Source organism: Eumetopias jubatus, unplaced genomic scaffold, assembly GCF_037043125.1.
Source record: "Eumetopias jubatus isolate StellerSeaLion01/CBP00866 unplaced genomic scaffold, mEumJub1_p1.0 scaffold_7, whole genome shotgun sequence".
NCBI lineage: Eukaryota > Metazoa > Chordata > Mammalia > Carnivora > Otariidae > Eumetopias > Eumetopias jubatus.
In genome coordinates, this window is record NW_028274813.1 from 4,706,557 (window position 1) to 4,722,654 (window position 16,098).

Sequence of the window (16,098 nt, forward strand, 5' to 3'; positions counted from 1 at the left end):
TTTGGCTAAGTTTTTCAATTTTCTGCCCATCATTCTGCTGCCAGGGAGGTGAGGCGGCTGCAGAGCAGGCTGAGGCCCAAGACTAGACCTGCTTCCCCAGCGTCCCTCAGTGAACACAGGGCGTTACAGGCAGTGACCGAAGAGCCCAGGGGGTGGGGAATTCCCCGCTCTGGCCTTGACCACCTCTGTGACTTCTCTTCCTGAGGTCAAGTCTCCCAGGGGCTCCAGCGCACCCCTCGGCCCGAGCAGCTGCCTGAGGTCGGGGGGCTCGGTGCTTGGCCCTTGGCAGGCAGGCGGCGTGTGACCAGCCTTGGGGCCTCCCTTGTCCCTGCTACCATGGACGATATGCCTGGGTAGTGCAGCCGAGGAGGAAAGCCAGGAAGGGAAGTGGGTGGCCCACGAGTGTGGACCACTTAGAGCCGGGGCTGGGTCAGGGGAGACCAGGTCCTGAAGGGGACAAGGAATTCCGTGCAGGCCCTGGCCCTCACTCCCTCCCGATGAATGTCAGAGGCCTGTTGGATCCACCTTGGAGGCATATCGTGAATTTGACCTCGCTGCTCCCTTCTCTGTCACCGCCCACCCTGGGCCACCAGCTGCTCTCAACTTCCCCCAACACACACACCCTGGGGCTCCCTGCTTCCTGCAGTGTGTCCCCTCAAGTCCCACTTCCCACAAGACAGATGCAAATGTCATCCCCGCAGGGCAAAAGGTCTGGCCCTCATTCTCCTCTCTAACCCTGGAGGGAGGGGGTGACCCAAATTAGGAAAGCCAGCTACCTCCCATGGCCAGGTTTGTAATCCCACCTTCTGTCCAAAGCAGCTGTGTGACCTCAGATGCATTACCGACCTCTCTGTGCCTCTTCACTGCCTGTCTGTAAAATGGGGGGATAGTAGCCCCTCATAACCATAAGTCCCCAGCACGTGGGGGAGGTGCACACCCTCTTGGCAGTCCCCTACCCCACCAGAGGAGTGGTGTTGGGCAGGTGGGCTTGCCAGAGCCCCAGCCTGGTTCTGCAGAACTGTAGCCCAGGCCCCTGATCCCATCCCCCAAAGGCGCATTTTGTGTAGCAGACGCACCCAGTGGGGTCTGTCCTGTTAGACGCTGTCCCTGCTGCAGGGAAGCCAACCAAAGACATTTGGGGGCAGAGCCACCCTCCCTGCAGAAGGAAAGGTCTAGAACAAGGAATAAAATCTCCATCGCTTAGTTTTTAAGATTCACTGAACCTTTCCACTTGCAGCAAAAACAGCTTACTTTCAAATTAGTCAACCGGTGTGTGAGTCATTTCTTTGCAAGCGTCTGTACAGGGAATACTAATGTGAAGCCCGCTCTGGCGCTCACGGCTTCCACAGACACAGGGCAGGGGGCGGCATCAGCACCCCCAGGGACGCGGCCCCCACCCCAAGGGCCCTCAGGGCCTTAGGGAAGCAATGCGGGGGTCTCCCTCCCCGCTGGTGCCCACCGGCCACTGGTCTCTGCCCTACCCCCACCCCTCAAGCCAGGGAGGCAGGGGCTGAGGCGGGCGGCACGTAAGTCATGCCCACGCTGACACGGGAGATGGAGAGGGGCTGGAGCCTCGGCCTTGCCACCGACTCCAGAGACCACGGTTCTGCCTTTTGCTGGGAAGCCAGGCACCGGGGAATGAATCGGACAGAGGCCCTATGACCCTGAGGGGGAGTGGGGAGGACGGCCTGGTGGGCTGCGCCCTTCCCCAGCCCCCGGGCCTGCGGAGGCACCTCCTACCCCCACATCACTCATTCTCTCATTCATGTATGCGCAGCTGTTGACGTTTCAGTCCTTCACTGACCACTGCTCTGAACGGAACCCATTTAGACTGCGGTGGGGATGGGGTCACACAGAGAGAGTTCGCCCCGACGTGGGTGCAAAGTTCCATGAGGGAGGCGGTCAGGGAGGGCTTCCCGAAGGAGAGGACGGGTGGGCTGAGCCTCCGGAAGGGTGGAGGTAGCCAGGCAGTGGAGGGTGAGGTTGGGGATGGGAAGGCCTGAACATAAAGACAGTCTGAGGAGCTGATGGTGTAGCCAGGAGGGGGCTGTGGGAGGGGGGAGGCAAGGCCAGAGGGAGAGGCCGGGGGCCATGGCCACAGGCTGTACCCTGAGGCTGCTGGGGCCCAGGGGATCTAGACAGCCCATCCCAGCTCAGAGTGGACTGGAGAGGTGGACAGAGCTCAGGGGGGGGGGCACCTGGGAGGCAGCACGGCCCAGCTGGGAGACAACGTGGCCTCGCCTAGAGCCATGACAGCAAGGACGGAGAGAGGCGGAGGGCAGCCTGGGAGCCCAGGTGACAGTGCTATGTGATGGGGGGGAAGCAGACATGTCCAGGTGTCCTCAGGGCTCCAGGACCGCAGAGGGGTCAATGGAGCCAAGGATGTGGTTCCCAGGGGGCTCCCGGAGCTAGTCACGTTGGCAGCCACGGGAACCGGCCACACCGAGGTCACAGGAGGGCTGCTGGAAAATCTCCCCACCCGACTGGCGCCTGCCTGAGAGAGACCCTTAATTCCTCACATTTGACAATATGCTTAGGCATGTCTGCGACTAACAGGTCCTGAACGGGGCCATGTCCCAACCTCACCTCCCTGCTTTGCAATCCTCAGACACACAGCCACATCTGCCACCTTCCGGGGCCTCAGCCGACTCTGCCTGGGTCTCCTGGGGGGGGAGGGGGGGGGGGACATGAGTCCCCTGAGACCACACTCACAGCAAGTCGGGGGCCACCACGGGGAGCTCAGCACTGTTTCCTCCCCAGCTCCCCGAGGACACCGGATCGCCTCTGCCTTCTCACTCCCCCGCTGCCCCTTCCTTGGCAGCCTGTCCACAGCGGCCCACACCGAGATCATTTCTCCTCGGGGCTAATCCATCTCTTTTAGAATTAAAAAGGTCTTGAATGTCAGATCCAGGAGGGAGGTCCTGAGAGACGGCACCTGCCTGAGCCCCCCCTGCGCTCTGGGGCCCCAGAGTGATGACCAGTTCAAGGCATTCAGGAAAAAGGGAGGACCAGGAAGGGGTGGCTGCCAGGCAAGGGGGGGGGCCCTCAGGCCCAGAAGGAAGCCCCCTACCCCCTCTCGGCAAGGAGTCTACAGGCCTGGCGAGGGCAGCTGTGGGGAAGGCACATGTCATTAGCATGGGGGGTACAGAGATGGTGGGTGTGGTCATCTGGGGGGGGCCTGTGCCCCAGAGCAGCCCCCAGTCCCCTCCAGCTAGCCGGCTCCCCCCCTGCACTGATGTTCCCTGCCCCTGCTACCCCCCTCCCTCCCCCAGATGACTGATGGGGCCAGGGCAGCAGAAGCGTGGCCTGAGGTGGACCGCGGGGGGGTGGGGGGGTGGGCAGGAAGGATTGGTCCCCTCCAGCCTGGGGGGGGGCGGGGGGCTGGAGGGATCCCAGGAGGCCTCAGAGGATACCTGGCAAGGGTGGAAAGTGTGAGCCAAGCCCACAAGTCTGAACACATACTGGGTGCAGCTTTCTTGTTTTTTCACCTTAAAAAAAAAAAGTTATAAGAACATTAAGCATGAAAGCCAATTTTGACAAGAGGGAGAAGCACTTCGTGACCCCACCCCCACCCCGCCACCTCCACTTTCCTGGGCTCGGCCCGTCCTGTCTGCCTTCTGTCTGTGTAGTGAAAGCACACCACGTCTGCTCGCTGCCTTTTTATCTTGTTGTGTTCCATTAACGATCTCTGTTCTCCAGTTTTGTTTTGTTTTTTAAAAAAAGGCATGAACACACACGCGCGCGCGCACAGGCCTAATCCCTGAAGTTTTCACTCTGGAGCAGAGCACCTGACATATTTTAGCTACAGTGTGACTAACCCAGTAACATTCTCCAGGGAAAATCTCACGTGGGTGGCATCGTCACCGGGGTCTAGGGCCCCGCCCATTCGATTCTCCCTTCAGTGCGGGGACCACTTGGGACAGCCTTGAACTCGGCCTCCCTCTGGCTCCTTGTCGGCTTCGTTTCACCCCCATCGTTAGACGGGACGGCGGATTCTGGTTTGTCAGACTCTAGCCCCCACTGCAGGGAGCAACTCCCCGAAGATGCCTTTTTCTTCTCTTGGGTGGTTTTCTTGGGAGCACGTCTCCGGAAGGAGGACAGCTTGACGGAAAGGTCCCGGCACTTTTGTAAATCTGTGCTTTCGTACTGGTTTCCAGAGGGGCTGTGTCAATTTTCAAGTCTCCCAAGGCCCTTGTGACAAATCCCATCCCATCTTCTTTGGCACCGGAGCTGTCGTGAAGACGATGTATTTTGCCAATTCGTCAGGTGTGTTTGGCGCCCTACAGAGAAGGCACCTTCCTAGGCTTCACCCAGAACTAGAGATTCGAGCGGCAGGCTGTCGGGAGAGCCAAGACCAAACGGCCGTCTCTACTTCCGTCCCGGCAAGAGATCCTGAGGTGACTCTTCGACAGGACATCCAGTTTTAGGAAATTAATTCCATTCCCCAACCTGCGTGTTCTCTAAAGGCTGGTGTCAGCCGCACAGCGAGACAGGTGGAGGGCTCCAAAGTGTCTGGTATTACAGCGGCCCAGGGAGCGCACAACTCTGGTACATCTCGTAATTGCCTCTTTGTCTCCAGGCCCGGCCGTGTGGGCAGCAGACAGAGAGCATCGCTGTGGTTTTCCAGCTGGAGGGGTGTCGCCAACACCCCTACCTTCCACCGTGTCTTCCCAAGCCAGGCCCAGACGGCCCCTGGGCTTTATGCTCTCATTCCCTAAGGAGGTGGCCGTTGACGCGCACAGGGGGCCGGGGAGAAGGAAGAAAAGAAAACGGACGCGCGGGCCACTGGCCCGCGCCACTGACACCCTCTGGACTGCGACGTCTGTTTTTCTTTTGAACCACACTGATTTAATGAACTCTTAATGAGATACAAATCTTAACTTTTTTCTATATTGTGGTAAAATACGCATACATGCATATCGTAACATTTACCATCTTAACTGCCGCAAAGCGTGTCGCTCAGGGCCACGAAGCTCACACCCACCGTGAGGCAGCTCCCACCACTGCCCGTCTCCAGAACCTTCCATCTTCCCAAACCGAAACTCTGTCTCCACTCAACACCAGCCCCCATTCCCCTCTTCCAGCCCTGGGGCCCTCCCCACCCGCCCCGCCCCGAAACCGATCTACTTTCAGTCTCTAGAAACGTGAATCCTCCAGGGACCTCATACAAGGGGAATCAGACAGTCTTCGTCTTTTTATGTCTGGGCTTCTTTGCCTCAGCATAATATCCTCAAGTTTCGTCCATGTTGGAGCAGGCATCAGAATTCCCTTCCTCTTTTAAGGCTGCCTATATTCCATCGTATGGATAGACTATGGATAGACTGCATCTTATGTACCCATTCCTCCGTCAGTGGACATGTGGCTGCTTGCACCTTTTGGCTCCTCTGGATAACACTGCCGTGGCTTGGTCCAGCCTCACGGAGCCACGGACCCTTCTCTTTGACCCTGGAGAGAGGTTTCCAGAAGAGACTCTGAGATCCAGCGGGCAGTGCCGTGCAGGGAGGGGAGGAGGTGGGCCCCCGCTCTCCCAGCCTCCCACTGTGGGCCTGCTGTGCCCAGGCCCGGGGCCTGTCTTTGAGGCCCGCTGAAGGAAGACCCTTGCCAGGGGCAAGACTCATGGGAAGTCCTGGCGGCCCACCCCGCACTGCAGCCCGCACAGGCCCCCTCCCCTCCACAGTCAAGCACCGGAAGGCCCTTCAGCCGGGATTCGGGGGACATGGGCCTCCGGTCCTGCTTTCACCTACGCGGAGTCCCCACAGACAGACGGGTTCCCTGAGGCCGCTGGGCCCTCCCGGAGGCCAGTCTGTGGGTGGGAGAGAAAAGGGTGCAGCTCCCAGCCTCTCTGGCGCAGAGAGCACAAGGATAGCTGCCAAGAGACTCAGGTAATTGATGATTCCTCTGACCTCAGGCACTTTTAATTTGATTGAACACGCACTTAGAGAAGGGCCAGATCCATGTGCGCCAGGGGGCGGGCCCATAAATCAGGCTTCCGGAGAGGGCTCCCTTGCCGGGAGCCTCGGATCTCTGTCTGCAGCTCCGAGGCGGCCACCGCGGGGCCCTGAGCACCTCCTACAGGTGCAGGGAAACTGTGGCCATGCTCCAGGGAGCGTGCGGTCATGCTGCCATTTTGCAGGGGGCAATGGCATCTCCCCCCCCACCCCCCACCCCCACCCCAGCTGCCTCCCTGGAGCCAGGGCGGTCCAGCAGACCCGGAGCTCCTCATGGACGCTCGCTGGCAGGGGATGGAGGGCTGAGGAGGGGCTGGAGCGAAACTTCCACCCTCAGGGGGCTCACCTGAGCGTCAGGGTCACAGGGTGGGGGGGGCATTAGCGGCTCCCCACTTCCTAGTCACAGAGCGGCTCCACCCCCTTGTTGCTGCTGCCCACCCCCAGATCATTCCCTCCCGTTAGAACTCTCTTCCTCCAGCTTTGGGACCCACCTGCTTCTCTTTATGCCTCTTTGGGACTTCTCCCAGACTGTTCACTGGCCTGGCTCTTGCCCGTGGCCTTGCCTCCCAGGGGAGGGTCGACCTGGTTGCCTGGCCCTTCTCTGTTGGCCACGCTCGCCCACGACCACTGTCCTGGCCTCTCAGCCCACCGGCGTGCCCGTGGCTCTCAGACCCCCTCCGCCACCCAGGCCCACTTGCCTTGTGGACCCTTCTGCCACCAAACACCCCCAGAATCACACACCCAGCACCTGAGACTCAGCACCCCTCTCCTGGGACCAGGGACCGAACCAGAAAGCCATCATCACTAGCCTCCCTCTTCTCCCTGTCCAGGTAATCTCTAGTCTCGAAAATGCCTTGGCAATCCCCCTCCAACCCACCCATCCTCCATCCCTCTGCCCCCTAGCCTCACCTCCTGTCTGGGTGCTCTGAGTATTAACCCCACCTGTCCCCAGCCTGTTCCCCAAGACGCTCCCCTATGGCGCTCTGGATCAAGCCCAACGCATCAGGAGCTGCCCTGCCTTCCTTCCCGCCTCCACACCCCATGCCTTCTTTGAAAGGCCTTTAGGCAGATGTAGATCAAATGCCACTTCTCTGAGGCCCCCAGGCACAGCCCATGACATCCAGGCTTCCACAGCCCCTCTGGGATGGTAGGTGTCATTACTTCTGCATCCCTGGTGGAGGGACAGGAAGGGCATTCTGGGCAGAAGGAAGAGCACATGCAAAGGCCTACACTCAGCAGGAGAGCACAGGGAACCTGGAGGTAGCTGGCTGCAGAGAGCTGCGATCTCTAGGAAGGTGTCGGGGCTGGTTGGGGGCAGGGTGGCTAGGGCTGACGGCCTGTGTGAGTCTTGTTAGCAGGACAGCCTTTCTCCTGAGGGCCACAGGGGACGTGGTCGGGTCTGAAGCCTGAGGCAAGATCTCGAGGAGAGGCAGGAAGTGGCCTTTGGCCGAGATCGCCTCTGCCTGGCCTCAGTACCTTCCGCTTTCCCACAAGGCTCCTGGCCAAGGTTGTTCAGGCCACTGTGCACTTTTTTACGAGGCTGGAGGTTTGTAAAAATTATTAGTTGGTGGAAACTCAAGGGCTGCTGGCCAGCCCTCCATGGCGGCGGCGGCGGCCTGCCCACAGGACACCCGCATGGCCTCTGGCAGAAGCAGGGATAGGGAAGGGGAGGGGAGCCTCGGGTTCAGGGGCACTTGGCTTCAGCTTCCCACGGTAGAACCTTCTCCACTGGGATGTGGGCAGGGGCTGTAGCCCCCACCCACCCACCGAGGCCCCAGGACCACGGGGAGCCTCCGGGTCAGGGACCAGGCTGGGAGCAATGCGGGAAATGCCCCCACTCCAAAAGGCAGCAGCGTGGTCCTCACCATGAAGCGGGGACCTTGGCTTGTGGGCGCAGGTTTGAGTCCCCAGTCTGCCGGCACCTGGCTCACAGTAACAGTGAGACCTGGTGAACACCGACTGGCCCTGGGCTCTGAGCTGGGCCCTTCCGTGAACTAAGTCGTTGGTAACAGTCCCAGAAGGGAGGCACCCCTGTCACCTCCTGCATCCCGTCGCTCCCCTCCGTGGCAGAGAAGGAGAATGTGGTGCCTATTTCCTCAAGTGGCACAGGAGAGACGCCTGCCCTGCACCTGGTACACATTAGCCGCCCCATGAACGTGAGCTGTCTTTCCTTTCCCACCACAAAGCCTCCTGGAGCTGGCCAATTCCTCTCCACGCTTGCCGGGGAGCTCCCTCAGCAGAAAGGAATGTACAGGCCCAGCAATCTCTGGAAACACCCAGAGCTTGCAGAATGAGCTGGACGAGGTCAACTGTGCAGGACCTTGGCCCCCGAGGCCCTGGGTGCAGCGGATTCCCTGGAACAGCTAGTAGGACGTGGGGCCGGGGTCCCCTCCCCTCTGCACTCACCCCTCCACCAATAATCATGACCATCTGAAGGCCATGGACTTCACCTTCTCTGGCTTAACTGAGAGGTTCTCAGGAAGTGAGGGAGGGAGGGGGGAGGGAGGGAGGGAAGGATAGATGGAGGCCTGCCTTTCTGTCTAGATGGAGGAACTGTATACTACGTGGGCCGGCAGAAGTTAGGAGACCTGGCGCTCTTCCCAGCTCTGCTGTTGATGCATTGCGTAACTTTGAGCTGGGCCTTTCCCCTCTGGGCCTCAGTTTCCCTAAGATGGATGTGTTGTCCTCCTGCTTCATCCACTACCACCCCAGAACGACCAACTCCACTCTGTACGGGACTCAACAGTGTGATGGGTCCATCAGAAAAAGACACCAATGGCCTAGGGTTCAATTAACAGGAGCATAGTGTTCATAGCTTGGGAGGTGAGAGCCTGCTGCTAACTGCAGCTGGGATACTAATGCAAAGTTGGGGGGGAAGTTGACAACTGACTCCTATTCAGAAGAGGGCACTGAGGTGCATCTTGCAAGGAGCAGAGAAAGAAGCCCTGAGGCTTGGTCTGGAGGAAAGAGGTCGAGAAGGTCAGGTTACCACCTCTAGAGGCACTGGGGCCCAAAAGCTCTTGCCTAGCAATGAGCATGCCTCCACGAAGGAATGGGCTCTGGGTGAGATAGTGAGCTCTCCAGCCCTAGAGACAAGCAAGTCTCTGTGTGGGATTCTGGGATTCTGTGCATGCCCCTGTAGCCTGGGCTGGCCCCAGAGGGGCTAGAGGAAGTAATTTGGCCCTTCAGCCCTGTGCTTCCTGAGACCTATGCTGTTCCTCTTGGAGAAGGGGCCTTTCATGGTCCCGGGCACGGATGTGCCTGAGGCACCCACAGATGCTTTGATGGGCTATAGAGATGACTCCAAATGCCACATCACTAGTCTCCGGGCTGTGAAGGCAGGGGAGGGGCCTGTGCACAATCTGTCCGGGCCCCAGAACCCCCACCCCGCCCCCTCTTTACCAGGTCACTGCACTCCCCCCAGGCAGCCCTTAAGACCTTGACCATCAGACCTCACCCACACCATCCCTGCTCCTGTCCCTGAGTCTTTGCTCACATGAGGCCCCCATTTGCAAGGCCCTCTCCACTCACTCCCTTCCTAAGCTATTCCTTCACCCTCAGAGCCACCCCAGGTCTGTCAGAAAGAGGTCCCCCGCCCTTCTTTCCTGGCTTGCAGGTGTACATTTGCCTGGCTGGGGCTGCCACCTCCAGGCCCGCATGAACCGGCAGAAGGACTCCATCCCCCTTTACAGATGGGACGCCCAAGGCTCGTAGGGACGCTGCACCCCACCAGGGGCCACGTGGCAAGGCAGAGGCAGAGAGGCCCAGGGCCCCCACTGGTCTGGGCCCCCAGCCCGGCACCCCCTGCTCCCCTGGCCCCCCGCCCCCGCCCAGCTGCTGGGGCCTAATCCAAGCTTGTGGGAAGCGGATGGGGCGCGGAGGCGGACGGGGACAAGGAAGGCCCCTCATGCCGCCGGGATGCCTTCACGCTGCAGATGCGGCTCTGGGCTCCGGCCTCCTCGGATTTAAGGAACTTGCTAAATTGCAATTCTCCGTGGCTTAGGGGAGCTGGCCCCGGGCCAGCGCGTGCATTATCCTCAGCAGCTGCGGGCTGCAGAGAGCCAAGGGGCGGAGGCCTGGTTGGGCAGGGGGCTCACGGGCCGCTGGACTCTAGACCCTCCACCCTGAGGCCCAGGGACTGTGGGGGGATGTTGTTTTCCAGAGATGCTGACCAGAGTCACAGGGGAGGGAGGGGCCCCCAGACCAGCACTGGGAAGGTATAGCCAAGGAAGGATTTCCATCCAGAAAATAAACTTTCCCAGGATTCTGTAGGCCAGGGTGGGGTGAGAGAGCACCGTGCACAGTCCCTTAATGGGGCGCAGGCTAGGACCTGAGGAGGGGCTATTCTCATCTGGAATCAGGTGATGAAGGAGTGGGGTGCCGGGACTTGAACCCAGCTCTCCCAGGCGAGAGCTATACCCCCGTGCTCTGGGCTGGACTGCTCCCAGCTGGACATGCCCCTCCTCGATGTGGCCTTGTGGGGGCAGTTCCAGGGTGAGGGAGAGCCCCCCACAGACAGCAGGCCAAGAAGGGGCCTGGATGGGGGTACCAGCCCTGCAAGGGCAGGTCCGTGCTGTGTCCACCGGGCCGCTGAGGGGCTCAGGAGAGTTAATCCCCCTGAACAAGAAGCCATCCCCCAGCCTCAGAGGCCACAGGACGTGGGAGGGGCCGCACACACAGTAGGCCCGCAGAGGGGAAGATTTCTGGGCTGGGGACTCCGCCCCCCGGAGTGAAGCAGCCAATGTTTTTGGCACAGGAGCCTCGAGCAGGATTCTGTGCTCCAGACAATAAATTTCCACACACGTACACAGAGATCAGCGTCTCCGCTTCCGGCTGCCTCGTCTCCTGGAATAGCGGTCTTTTAATTACACGGAAAGGTCACCAGGAAAAAAAAGAAAGTAACGAAAAACCAGAGCAGCTAGAAACCTCCTCTCCGTGCCCAGAACTTGGCAACAAAGTAACTGAGAGCGAAGGGGACTGCAGAGGCCTGGGTCTGGCCAGGCAGGGGGCACAGGTGCCCGGGGGGGGGGGGGGGGGGGCCTCCACTTGTCAAATGGGCTGCCGAGTCTGGAGACTCTGAAAGCCTTCCTTCAACCAGTGGGTGCCCAGGCACTGGGCTTGGCACAGGGGACACAGCCCCAGCCCCACGGGCTTACACCCTGGGGAGCCGGGGGGTGGTGATGCACATGAAGCTGTCAATCCCACGAATGTGGCATTTCCATAGTGGTGCGGTCCTGGAGAAGGAGAGCTGTGTCAGTCACAGAAACCAAGGAGGGCTTCCTGAAGGAGGCATTCTGGAGTTTGGAGGGAGAGTAGACAGTGACCATGGAGAGGAATAAATCTTTATTCTTGAAAGAATGAGCCGGGCACAGCGGACTCGGCACAGCAGACTCCAGAGAAAAGCAAACCACGTTCCCTGCCGCTGAACCAAGGGCTACTCGCCTCTTCCTCTGCAGTCCTGCCTCCCTGCAGCTACTTGAGCTGCTCCCCCACCCAGAAAGCCTTTCCAGAACAGAGACTTCACTGCCCTCAGGTCTTTCTCTGCCCTTCTAAGCCACAGAGAACCAGGGCTGGAGGGGAGCTTCCTTCCTCTTCCTGGGGCTCCACCTGCGCCCTCGGAGGCCCCAGGGACCCTCCGTGTTTCCTACGGCGGCTGGGGGCAGCTCTTCATCCTAAGGACCGGACCTCAGGAGCCAGGGAAGGTGGTGTGGGGTCCTCCCGGGTTGACTGGCAACTTGGCGCTTCCAGCATTGACCCTGAACTCCCAGGGCCTTCCAGAAGGAGTAGTGGTCAGGAGTACTGGCAGGAGTACGTGGTCAATCCTGCTCCATTGGTGGGGTGGGGTGGGGGTGGGGGGTGGGGGGGTCTTTAATGATTTCGAGTGAGTGAAATATTCTCCTTTCTCCCCTTGTAAATTGGATTTACCGGTCAAATTGACAAGATTTACATCCTCCATTTAGCCCCACACCTGAGACTAGTGGTTTACTTAAGAATACGTATTAAAAATACAATGAATCATCTCCATTATGTAAAAACAACAACGCAAAGCAAACGCATATGCACAGCACTGGTCGGGGCAGAAAACCCACAGCAACATATCCACCCCGAGGACCTGCCTCCGGGTGGGGACTTTCGAGGACCGTCATTTTCTCCTTTTTACTCACCTTTTCCCACCTATTCCACGGTGAACTGAGACTTTTTATGGATCAGAAAAAGAGATAAAAATTTTCATAAAAAGAGGGTACGTCTATATTGCTAACTGTGCTTTTGAATTTTGGAAAGCCCCCCACCGTCCCCCCACCGCGTGCCCGCCGTGGAAGTGGCTGGTTGGCAGCCTCGCTGTTTCCGGGCAGACATTGCTGCACACGGCCGCGTGCGCACGGGCAGGGCATCTGGTCTCCTGCTCCGCTCACTTAACATTAACGATAAGCATCTCTTTCCACCAAGACTTCATAATTACGGTGGTTAAGGGCTGCGGCATCTTCCTGCCGGCGGCCTGGATTCTCGCTTGCAATGCGGTGGGGCGAGGAGCAGCCTGCAGAGTTATTAGGGGGGCAGTGATGGATGGTTCACTCAGAGCACGGCTGGCTCGCTCGCTGCACACCCCCGGGAGAGCGGGTCGGCCTTATTAATCCTGTGTACCTGTCTGGCCTGGGAAACGGCTGCACCCCCGTGCCCAGGAAACAGCCCGAGCAGGGCCCCTGCCGCCCCTGTGGGTCCCCCGACCCAGCGGCAGGCATGTGGGAGCCGGCCAGAGGGGTCCAGGTTGCTTGTGTTCAGGGCCCCTTTAGCATCCTGGCTGATCTTCTCAGCCTCCGTCTGTCCCAGATCTCAAACCGGGCCTCCTGTTTTCCCAAGCCAGATACATGGGGTGTCCTCCCTGCATCCCTCACGCGAGGGCCCATCTGATCAGCCTCTCCTTCATATCCCTAACACTTCCCTCAAGCAGAGGGCAGGCTATGCCTTAGGCAAGGGCCCCCTGGCCTGGAAGGGAGACCCCTGCCCCCCCCACCCCTGCCCCAGAGGTGAAGCCAGGAGGGCAGGAGGGCAGGCAGGCAAGAGTTTCTCTTCTTTCCCCCAGATCTCTCTCTTCCTCCCATTTGCCCCCATCTTGGAAGATGGCCCAGTACCCATCCTGTGGCCGTGGCAGAGCTGGGTGGCCCTCCCACAACATCCCCCCCACCCCGCCCATTGCCTGTTATGGTCCTGTGGCTGCAGCCAGGCTTCCCATCAAAGCTTCCTGCACCCCCCAACCCAGAACCGCCCCCCTGCCTGCCTGCTCCCCTCTGCACTCAGGGGAAGCATATTAAAATGCCAATCTGATCGTGCCCCACTTAAAAATAAATAGCTTAACATTGCCCTTGGGACCAAGTCCAAGCCCCTCAGCACGTGGACACTGCCCACAGTCTGGCCTCTCCCCTCCCCAGCTCCTCAGGTCCTGGCCCAGCCTGCTCGTTCCTGCCCCCTGGAGTCTCGGCTGAGCAGCCTCTTCCTTCGGGGAGCCTGGCCCCCCGGGGGTCAGCGTAGAGGCCCCTCCTCTGCCGCGCCGCGCCTCCCTCCCCAAGTACAATCCCTCAGTGTTTCATAGCTCTTGACGGGACAGCAGGGCCACAGCTGCTGCCGCCTCTCCTCCTCCTCCTTCTAACGAATTCTTTTTCACTGGAGTGTAGTTAGAGCGGCAGCTTCCTAGTAGTTACCTCCACCAGGGTCCCAGCACCCAGGCAGGAGCCAGCGTGCACGGGTGCGTCCTGGTGTTCGGGCAATGCTGGAGGAGAAAATGAAGAGAGAGGGAGGGAGGAGGGAGGGGGAGGGAAGGAGGAAAGGGAGGAAAAGGGGGAGGGAGGGGGGGAAGGGGGAGCGAGGGAAGGAAGGAGGGGGAGGGGGGGAAAGAAGGGGAAATGAGTGATGTGCAGGAGATGGCTTGCACTAACTCACAAGGACCAACTAACTGTTACATTTTCAAGAGATTTCGTGAGCTGCTTGTTGAGCATCTGGCAGCCTGGAACCCGCCATGGTGGGAGTGTTTACGCCAGGCAAATTGGCAAATGCTGTAAGTTGGGGCTCCTTATGCCTCACAGAGCCAGTCTACCAGCTCACCACCAGCAGAACTCCCAAGGATGCCCACACGACCCCCACTCCCAACCACGGTTCTGGAAGAGTGTGGGGTCCACCGCATCAGCCTCCCGTCCCTGTGACCCCATGTGCCTCACTCAGTCATTCAACAAAGAGCACTCTGACCTCTTCCCCAAGTCGGGCTCCACGCCGGGCCCCAGGCTGATCGGGAAGCGCGGGAAAGTGCTCAGACCAAGAGATGGCCCAATTTAGGGGTGGGGGTGTGGAGGGGGAAGCAGTCACCTGCAATGATCTTAATGTAACTCAAACCATTTAAACTTCTAAAATGTGTTCAGATTTCCTCCGTGGGCCAGGACGCAGGTTTATAAATTAGGAATGATCTAGGAGGCAAGTTACAGCAAACCAGCCAACAGGAGCTTCAAGGAACGAGGCATGTTTCTCGCTTAGCCAGAAGCCCAGAGGTAGGCGGGGCTCGCACTGCTTTCACAGCTTGGCCCAGGCTCTTTCTGTCCCCTCCCTGTCACTCAACCCACCGCCTGTGCCACGAGACATCCACGGTGGCTCCCACCCTGAGCCTGCAGGAGGCAGTGGGAGGCCCAGGCCAGCTCGCCTCTCCCCTGTCATTAGGGGTCCCGGCCAGTGCCTTCCCTGTCTGCTGGGCTCCTGGGAAGAGGCTGAGCTGCTCCTGAGCCCCCGCCCGGCCCCAGGCCAGGAACAGATCAGGTGTTGTGCGTGTTTTCCGAGCACAGCAAACAGCACAGTTATCAGCAGGACCCGCAGAGGGCTGGCAGGGGAGGCCCGTGGCTGCTTCTCGGCCTGAGGAGCGAGATAATGCTGCATACTCATCTATCTGTCACCTAATGAGCTATATCGTTGGCCGCCCAAGCTGCTACCTGGCAGTTGGCTGGGAGCCTGCAGAAGCCCCATTAACCTTTTCAGTTCTTTCAAAGAGCACATTTACCAAAGGATGACGGATCTCTGCTCCAGATGGGCCAGCCCAGAACCAAGGCCCGAGAATCCATCTCTGTTAGAGGCAGAACAGCACCCGGGAGGGCGATTACGGAGGCCGGTGCCCGAAGCCCTGCCTGGGCCACAGCGCCTCCCCAACCCCCAGCCTCTGTGCTCTCACCTACAAAAGGGGTGCTGAGAATGACGACGGCTAGAACATCCGTCAGGGTTCTCAAATCACCCGCGTCAGGATCCACTCTTGCTAATTTAATCAGGAGGGGTTGTTAGGGGAGATGAGAAGCCTCGTGGAATCTCAGGGAAATGAAAGCTGATTCCACCTGCGTGGAAACACAGCGAAGAGAGACAACCAGGCACAGCTCTTCGGGGTTCCCAGCAGCAGACCAGAAATCAGAATCCAAGGACAAGTGGCTTCTTTGGGAGGCGACTGCAGCAAGTCCCGCCCGGGGCGTGGGGAAGGAGAGCGGGAGGCGGGAGACAGCACAGGACCCTCCAACACCGACATTGCTATGGGCAACGGCTTTGGGTCCAGCAGGGAACTCGCGTCCCACCAAAGGGAACCGTGGAGGCCATCGCCGGCCGAGGGCTGCGCCCAAGGAGAGGGCACAAGTCTCTGGCACTTGCACCTGCCCTGCGCACGGGAGTGCTCAGGGAAGCACAGCGGGCGATGCCAGTGGGAAGTCAGGGCCAAGGGCAGGGCAAGGCTAGAGCCAGGGGCTACAGGCAGCCCTGACCCCTACTGCTCTAGCAGAACTCCTTTGCTATCACCTCTCTCTGCTCAGCATCCGCGAAGCCAGGAGGAGACCTGCCTGCCTCCATGCTCACCAGCAAGTTGTTTTGATGTTGTCTGCCTTTCCCTCCTCAGCCTAGTGCTGAGGTGTCCCCTGTGGGGCCCCTCATGTGGGATCTTAACCACGGGACCTCTGAGAAGCATTGCTCTAGCTTTTCAGGCTCTATAGGACAAGACGGCAAGGGGGTGGGGGCTTGGAGTGGTGTTGAGTGAGCAAATCGGTGGTGTTTACTACACTCACCTCAGGGCCTCTGCACACGCTATGCCCGCTACCCGAATACTTTCCCCAATTTTCCTGTGTCTGGGTAGCTCCTTCTCTTT